The sequence below is a fragment of the Cricetulus griseus genome, chromosome 7 (assembly GCF_003668045.3).
Source record: "Cricetulus griseus strain 17A/GY chromosome 7, alternate assembly CriGri-PICRH-1.0, whole genome shotgun sequence".
Lineage (NCBI taxonomy): Eukaryota > Metazoa > Chordata > Mammalia > Rodentia > Cricetidae > Cricetulus > Cricetulus griseus.
The window spans coordinates 114,824,879-114,834,551 of NC_048600.1; positions in this window are offsets into that span (position 1 = coordinate 114,824,879).

A 9,673-nucleotide genomic window follows, 5' to 3' on the forward strand; every position below is an offset into this window, starting at 1 on the left:
GTATCTGTGTCTGTGCCCATGTGGGTGCGTGCATACATGAAGACCTGGAGTTGATGAGGCTCATGCTGGCTGTCTTCCTCAATAGTTCACTTCACTTACTCTTGCAATTGAACCCAGCATCCGCTGATTTGGTCAGCCTGGCTAGCCAGCTTGTCCCAGGGATTCCATGTCCCTGCCTCCTGAACACTGACTGGGATTACAGGGGCTACCACATCTGCTTGGGTTTTACATTGGTCCTGGGATTCAAACTCTGTCTTCACACTTTCAGGACAAGGACACTGAGCCATCTCCTTGACCCTCTTTTCACTTGCTGCATTCCTTTTTTTAAAAACATGGACCAGGATGCTGGCCATAGCTGCCCACTAGCAAGCTAGCTAATTAGAATGTAAAGATATCATATTCTGGTTTGATTCCATTTATTTTACAGCACCTGTGATATATGCTACAGGGGTTCTAGTTACAGTAATATCGTCCCATAAAGCAGCATTCACTAGTGAGATTATATCATAGATCATATCCATCAAAATATGAATATCGGGAATACATAATAAACTCTTGCTCACCTGCAGGAAAAGTCAATAGAAATTGTTGACAATCACATAGAAAAATTGGAAAACAACTCAATGCTTCACAAAAGAGGATGTGTAGAGGCTAACAAATGTGTTGATTTCATTAGGCATTAGAGAAATGCAAATTCAAAGCACCACATGGTCCCATTGCATGCCCACCAGAGCTGGGATCAAAGGCTGGATGTCATGTGTTGGCAAGGATGTGAGTCAGTTAGAACTCTCCTGGCTGGAAGCAAGGTGTGTGTGTGTGTGTGTGTGTGTGCCCACTTTAAGAAACTGGCTGCATCTACTGAAGCTGAGCACATGAAGAAAGCCAGGCATTTCTGAAATGAGCATAGAGTGCTCACTGAAAGTTAAGAACAAAGATTTTCACAATGGCTTGGTTCATAAGAGCTGCAAGCTGAGAGCAGTCTGTTTGCCATCGGTGACAGAATGGCAGTGTGCTTTGTGGCATGTCCACAGGATGGAGGACAGTGCAAAAGTGTGATCCAGCAAAAGAGGCCAGGGCAAAGATGAGCAGAGAGAGCAGTCTCCATGCTCCCATTTATGTGGCCTTCAAAAGCAGGAAGACTGGGGCAATGGGAGACAGCCGTTAGTAAACTGCTGCCCGAGCATCAGGCATTGTGGCACAGGCTGATGTTCCTGGCACCAAGGAGGCAGAGACAGGAGGGTCTGTGGATTCCCAGACCAAAGTCAGTAAGACATCCCTAGTAGGGACACCTGAGGTTGTTCTCTGGCCTACACACACACACACACACACACACACACACACACACACACACACACACACACACCCCACATAATTAAAAGAAAAAAATACTTAAACTTACGTATTTGTTTTTTAAAAGTAAACCACTAAAAGAAACATTAAGAAAATGAAAGTTTGACACACTTAAGTGCATTGCTGGTAGAATGTTCATAACAGACATTTGGGGAGCCTGGCTACCTGGGATCTGAGTTGAGTCCAAGTTGTCTGACTTTCTGGGCCGTGCCTCATGTTATGGAGAAAGTTCAGCTTGGTTGATGGTCTGGGTTCAGATTTGGTTTTGTGTTGGGGAGTGTGTTTTGCTTTGTTTGACACAGGGTCTCACCATGTAGCCCTGGACTTGCACTGGTTATATAGACCAGGTGAGCCTCAAACTTGAGATGACCTCCATTCTGCCTCCTAGCACTGGGATTGTAGACATGTGTCCTCACACCCAGATAAGAGCAGGATCTTGAGACTTCTCTATTTACAGACGGAAGGAACAAGCAGGTCTTCATAAGATGCAAATCTGCACAGGTTTCTTTCGGGGGTGGGGTGGGCATGGTTCCTCTTGCGTGCTCTTAAGACCACTAGACGTGTAGCCTGCCTTGGGCCCTTGCCTCTCTCTACGGAGAACTGGACCACGAGATGTGTTGTGGGTTAGCAGTTGTCACAATGACATCACCTTCAAAGGTTAGGGATGCCCCCAAGTCATCCCAGTTCCCTTTAGTGCCCTATATGGATAGGTCACCCAGAACAGCGCCTCCGACTTCTACTTAACCTCTTGATAGCCCAGCAGCTTCCCTAGAAGCCAGGTGCTCACTGCTGAGAAACAGACGGACACTTTGTTTTAAGCTTTATGGGGGGCGGGTGGAGAAACTGGTTCATGTGTAATTTCATATGTGGCTGAGCCCATGATTGCCTTTGAACTTTGGTAAATCAAGTCAGACCTTGTTAATAAGAAAAGTATCATGGGCTTAGTGGATAAGGTGTGTGCTACAGCCTGAGGACCTGGGTTCAATCCCCATGACCCACATGGTGGAAGGAGAGAGAGAAGTGAGAGCCAGCTCTCACAAGCTGTCCTCCATATACACCTCATGGCATGTCTATACACACATATATGTACAATACGAATGAATGAATAAATGAATGAATGAATGAATGAATGAGTGTAAAATTATTTTTTAACGAGCATGGAGGTGCATTCCTTTAATCCCAGCACTCAAGAGGCAGAGGCAGGAGGATCTCTGTGAGTTAGAGGCCAGCCTGGTCTACAAAGCAAAACACGGAAGGAAGGAAGGAAGGAAGGAAGGAAGGAAGGAAGGAAGGAAGGAAGGAAGATACCATAGGGTAAACCTGAACTGCCCCCAAGATCAAGCCCGACACTCTATGTCCCTTCATCCTTCCCCTGTAACCCGTGTTGTCCCCAAATATGCAAGCATTGTCAATTTACATTGTGTCTCCTACACTGGCCCTAGCCACAACTTTTCTTTTCCCCCTGTGGAGAGCAATTCACAGGCGTGGTAAGCATCACAAGTGACTGTGGTGCTCACAGAGTAAGATGGGAGAGGCAGGAATCCCAGCCTCCCACACGGAGGCAGACACAGACAGAAACTCACCCATAAAGTGACACGTACATTCAAGGGTCAACAGCCTGTTGGAGAGAGCTGTGCAAGGGAATGCTTCCTGGAGACCAGTGTTCAAGGATGCTTTTGTGTGGTTGGTGCTGGGGATCGAGCTCCGGTCTGTTTGTGTGCTGGGCAAGCCCTGGGGAGAGACAGAGCCTGGAGACGCAAAGCTCTGGAGACACAAGTCAAAAGGCAGGCAGCACAATTGGAGGCCTCTCCTCTGTCTTTCTCTTAGGAAACCCCACCTACCTCACCTGGTACTTCACTTCTAAAATCCTGCTTTCAGCACCTACTGAACAGCAGGCCAGGTGTGGTGCTGATGCAGAAACACCTCCATAGGCACACTAACTGTTTGCAGGAGGACTTCTCATCTATCCAGTATGGAACCTCATCCTTACAGCAACAGATAGGAGCCATACCGGCTCCCAACATCTGTCTATTAAGCCATGTGCTCATTTATTTAAAACAATATATACTGAGTATTCAACATATGTCAGGAGCTGAATATGTAACAAGGAGCCAGGAGAACAAGTACCCCCCCCCCCGCCAGGGGAGGGGAAGATAAATGCATAAGCCATTGAGGCAGGCGTAACACAACAAATGGGGATATGGCAGAGAGTGACCAGGGCAGACGGTAGAGCAGGCTCTCTGGAAGGAGGACTATGGGCAAAGCGTTCAGTGAGTACAACTGGATCTGGACAGTGTACTGGCTCCTGGGAACAGAAGGAAGGTGACAGATCCTTCTGGAGAACTGGAACGTTCTATGGGGAGCAAGTAAGAAGTGGAAGGTAAAGAAGGAAGCCAGCAGCTAGAATGGGGAAAGCGAGTGATTTTTGGATTCATTTTATGATGCGATGTAAACCCATTGAAAGGTTACATGGAAGCAAGCTGATGCAGTCTGATCGGCTTTGTGTCTTTGTGGGCTTGCTTTTGTGATACTGTTGATGGGACACAGGACCCCTCGCATGCTGGACAAGTGCTCTGCCTACAAATCCAGCCACCTGTGTTTGATATTCGACAAGACTCTACAGGGCAGAGCAAGAAACAGTGAACGCCTCTAGCATCTCTAGTCCCAGTCTACGCAGAGATTGAAGTGTGAGGTCCAGCCTGCCGGAGCCTCCGTCAGCCCGGGAAGCAGCACCCGCACACCCCCAGGCTGGCACTTCTGTGTTCTACCTGCATCTTTTCCTCCTGTCTCTCTCCACTCTGACTTGCTCTGTGGGTACCCTCACCAGGGAACCAGTGTTGGGTGCACATCTGTGTTGTGACATACATGATTACACTGTGTAGAGACGTCACTGTGATTGGTTCAATCACTATGATTGGCTCCCTGGCATCGAGTCCAGGTTGTCTTGGCTTTCTGGGCCCTGCCTCATTTAGCCTCTAGCTAAATGATCAATAGCTAGACAGGAAGTATGGGCAGGACTTCTGGACAGAGAGAGGTCTCGGAAGAGGAAAGAGAGAGACACCAGGAGACATGGAGAGGAAACAGGAGATACAAGATGGAAGAGAGGTAAAAAGTAACGAGGCAGAACATAGGTTAATATAAACGGGTTAATTTAAGTTATAAGAGCTAATTGGGGACAAGTTAAGCTAAGGCTGAGTTTAATGAATAAAGAAGTCTCCATGTCATTATCTGGTCGCTGGCTGGAGGGACAGAGAAAGATTCATTATACATTTTAGGCCAGGTACCTAGGCCAGCTGTCACGGTCTGGTCTCAGTCTCTTCCCATTTCTCCAGCACAAGTAGGAAGACCATGGACAGCTGGCTCAGTGAGCAAGGCTCTACCAGGCAAAGAGGCTATAAAGTGAGTAGCAATGGCCAGGGTTTCAGTCAGAGAGTGATTTAGAATGCTAGACCATAGATACCAACACAGGAAATAAACAAAGAAGCGTGGAAATGATGTCCCATGGGAGAGTAGAGCCTAGAAGTTTGATTCAGAGAAAGTGAACTGGGAAGACAGGATGCTGGAAACCCAGGGCAGAACTATTGGCAGCACCATCAAGGGCCAGGGTGAGCGTGGGAAAAGCACTCATTAGAGGTGAGAAGGTCAGAAGTGTGTGTGTGTGTGTGTGTGTGTGTGTGTGTGTGTGTGTGTGTGTGTGTCATTGGGAATGAGGTTGGGGTGGATGCCAGGCAGTGAGCTAGGAGCCAAAGCCAATCCCTGTCCTGAGTGGGAGTGGCTGGAACGTAGTGGAGGCCATCACAGGACATGGGTGACTAAGGTGTGTTTAGAAGAGCCAGAGATTGACAGGTGTGGTGATGAACACCTCTAATACCAGCCCTTGGGAGGCTGAGACAGGAGGATTACAAGTTTGAGGCCAGCCTGAATTACACAGTGAAATTCTGTCTCAAAATAAAATTTGAACTGAGGTATAGCTAGTGGTACAGCACTTACCTAGCATAAGCAAGGGTCTGGTTTCCATCCCAGCACGGAAAATAAATAAATACAGGCCAGGAGATAGAAGGGGAATGGCTTGGGAGCTACGGAGAACAGCAGGACTCCCACCACCATGTCCCAACCCTGAAGTGTTTGCTTTGGGGTGCTGCTGGGAAACCTCCACAGGGCTAGTGGGTGGGAAGGCACCCTCAGAAACACAAGGCCCCCAGAAAGGACTGCAAAGGACTCCAGAAGGAGGCCTAGTGATGGAGCTGGACAACGATGAGGCCGCTCTTGGCAGATTCTGTACCTGGTTGAGACAGAGGACCAGTCAGGGGCCGTGATGGCAGAAAAAGGTATAGCAGTCCTAGGTTGAAGATGTCCAGGGATGCTGTTCGGGTTGGAGGTTCCCAAGGTGGGTGAGAAGTTGCAAGCCTTTGGTACAGATTAATCAGCTTCTCTAAAAGTGATTTGAACTTAAACCAAGCAACTCAAGCACTCCTAGCAGCTGCTTGCAGTTTCTCCACAAGTCCAGCTCGTTCTCAGCCTCCTGGCATTTGATAATGGCTGTCAGCAGGCCCCTTAGCTCTGACTGTTGGCCAGACTGTTACTCATGGCTTTGAGTGTCCCTGAAGAAGTTGAAGGGTGCTGAACTATCCTTAAGACCCACCCTCCTAGCCTTGTTTCTGTTGAGGCCATTTTTGGCAGACTACCCCCACTGGCTAAGGTGAAAAAACAGCCAGGGCCCTAGTTTTTGAGGGCCCTGATTGAGAAGGATATAGAGACCCAGAATCTTCTACATGGTCACCTCAGCTTTGAGGGGAGGAAACATGGACATAACATCTCACTGGAAGAAGGCCCAAAGCATTTGTGGGCCAGATTAATTTTTTTATTATTGCTTGCTGTGCATGCATGCATGGGTTTGCATGTGAGCGCATATGTATATGTATGCAGGTAGAGGCCACAGCACACACCCTCAGGTGTCATCTTCAGGAATGATGTCCACCCCTTTGAGACAGGGTCTCTCGTACTGGAGCTCACCACTTTGGCTAAGTTGGTTGGCCCATAAGCACAAGGGATATACCTGTCTTTGCCTCCTCGGAGTTAGGATTACAAACACATGGCACCAGGCCAAGCATGCTACATGGATTCTAAGGCTTATGCTTAAGTCATGCTTGCCAAGCAAGCTCTTTATGGACTGAGTCATCTCCCCCAGGCCCCAGGGGTGAGCTTCAGAGCTGTGAAACACTGCAAAGGGGCGTGACATTGGAAGACAAATTCAGAATGCCTCACAACAGAGCCCACACCATGGGCCCTAAGACCATACATGATCTCAGCATCTCTGTAGTCAGAAAGGGGAGGTGAGGTCTCCTCTGAGGTACTGGATGCAGGCACAAAAGTGGGGGCAGGGGTCACTCACTAGGCTAAGTACACATACATCATTGACACACAAAGGGATAGGTTGGGTGAGGGACTCTGGAGACTGGAGATCCACATGCTCAGGGAACCCCAAATCCCAGGTGGAGGGGGGCATCGAGAAGAGAGAAGCACTCCTGGGCAGATGGGCTGGCTCATGAGCATCAGGAATGTCAGGCTAGTGGCCACCTCAGTCCCTAGGAAATGAAACTCCTCCAGGGTCTTATTTGTTCTTTGAGGCTGGCTGTCAGTAACTCCCCTATGCTGGTGCAGAGAAGGCCTGGTGAAACTGGCCTCGGGGATGTGGGAGAAAGGGGGCCACGAGCTTTCTGGTGACCCTGTGTGGGGGATTCCCGGGGAGGGAGAAAGGCCAGGCACTCACAGGTCCTTCTCCTTTAGCTCCACCCCTGGTGAGCAGGGACTTGTCAGGGAGTCAGCCCGGGTTTTGGTGGCAACACCACCAGGAAAGATCTGTGTGGCTTACAGAAGTCACTTCCCTCTTCAGTGCTGTTTCCTCATCCATCAAATGTCAGGTTGGTTGATCTTTATGGTCCTCTCCTGCCCTGACATCACCAGAGACCAGTCACTCTGAACCCCTTCCCCCAGTCCCCCACCCAGAGGCTGCAGGCTGGAGGGACACCTTGTCCTGCAGTTCTGCAGACCCCCTCCTCAGCGCCTCTCCTTACCTCCACCTGCCATTCCCAGCTTGCTGAGACTGACAGAGCGAGCGGGAGGTACCACTGCTGAGGTCCCCTCCCTCCCAGCTCTCACCCTCCTTCCTTGGGCCAGTGTATCCTTCCCAAGGTTTCTCTCTCAATGCCACTCTCAGGATGGGGACAGCAGTGGGAGGGAGCAAATGGGATAGTGTGAGCCCCTTCCCCCAGACCAGTGTGGGGCCCATGATACACTCACTGCAGTTGGGACTTCTCGGAGCTTGTCATAATAGTTACTAATCATTGTGGGAATTTTATATTCTGCTTCCTCGCTAGACTGGAAGTACCAATGAAGACGGGCACTGCTGTGTCCCCAAGGCTGGCAATTGTGACTTGTATGTAGGAGGTGTCAACGCCAATACGTAACTGTTAAAGGAATGGATGAATATACACCCTGAAGCACTAGAGAAGAGGGCTACACACACACACACACACACACACACACACACACACACACACACAACTGCTATGATCAAAAGCTTTCCCCTGCCATCTGACATCATCATCAGTATTATTGGGAGTGCCAAGGACTGAGCCAGGCTTCCCAATGCTGAGTACAGACTCCAATAATACGGAGCTAGACCCCCAGCTATTAAATACCAGGGATTAATTCCATGGCATGATACATTTGCCAAGCTTAGCAAAACACAAACTCAGAATGCCTGGTTAAATTTTTTTCCCAAAAGATTATTGAGCTGACCCACTAGTGTAGATCAAAGGAAAAGAAAAATCCTATTCTCAATTAAACATTCCCAAGTATTAAGACAGTATTGATTACTGACCAAGAATATTTTGAATTTCAGTTAAATAATAAACAAGTTTGTTTTGTTTTTAATATATCCATATACAGGCCGGGCAGTGATGGCGTGTGCCTTTAATCCCAGCACTTGGGAGGCAGAGGCAGAGGCAGAGGCAGGTGGATCTCTGTGAGTTCGAGACCAGCCTGGTCTACAAGAGCGAGTTCCAGGATAGTCTCCAAAGCCACAGAGAAACCCTGTCTTGAAAAATATTGCATATATATTATATATTCCTATTGCAATAGGAATCCAGTGCTGTACTTGGCAGCGCTGGGCCAAGCTACATTCTCTAACTCACATCAACCCTAGGAGAGAGGATTTACTATTTATATTATGCCCCTTTACAAATGAGGGTTCAGGGGCACAGAAGGGATAAGTTGCCTGCCCAAAGTCACGCAGCTAAAAGGCCACTAAAGTAAGGCTAGACCCTGGGCAGTAAAAGATCTGCTTTATTTGTTCCTTTTAAAATACTAGGAATTGAACTGAGGGCTTGTGAATGCTTGGTTAGCAAGAGTTCTGCAATCGAGCTCCTTCCTCAGCCATTTTGTGTGGTTTCACTTGGGGTCTCATGTGTCCCAGGCTGGCCTCAAAGACACTGTGTTTCAGAGCACCACCTTGAACTTCTGATCTTCCTGCCTCAGCCTTCCCAACTGCTGGGGTTACAGTGTGTATTCCACAACACACAGCTCCAGCCCTTTATTTAAGTTTGTTTTAAGACAGTCTCACTAAGTTACCCAGGCAGACTGTGAACTTGCAACCATCAACACAAAAATACATCTTTCATCTCAAAGAAAATATATGCTGGTTCTCACATTAAATATGCATGACCAGAAAGACATGGTCCACTGTGGATGTGGATATATGGGGGGTTTTATTAATTATAAGACAAAGTAACTTAAAGCTTTTACCAAAAACTTTGGTGGGACCACAGGTAGGTGTGTCCACAGTGGGGAACCACCCTATAAGTTTCAGACGGTGTCTGAGGACACTGTTAAGCTTTTGGAATGAGGGAAGCTGGTGTTTGGCTAAGAATATATTTTTTTAAAGGTTGATAGTCACAAGCTTTTAGGTCAAATATAGTGGTAGGCAATGAATGGCTTTCCAAGTGATAAAAATTGGCCCAGGACAATTGGGCTCTAACTCTTTAAAAATCATAAAGTTTGGTCATTTGGTCTTTAACATGAATCTTCTCTCTCTCTCTCTCTCTCTCTCTCTCTCTCTCTCTCTCTCTCTCTCTCTCTCTCTCTCTCTCTCCTCTTCTCTCTCTCTCTCTCTCTCTCTCTCTCTCTCTCCTCTCTCTCTCTCTCTCTCTCAGTTCACATGATTCTCAAGCCTCTGCCTCCTGCCTCCTGAGTTGCTGGCATTATAGGTCCATGCTACCTGAAGATGGACTGGACGGGCTCTTCCCTCCCAGTGAGTGCCCAT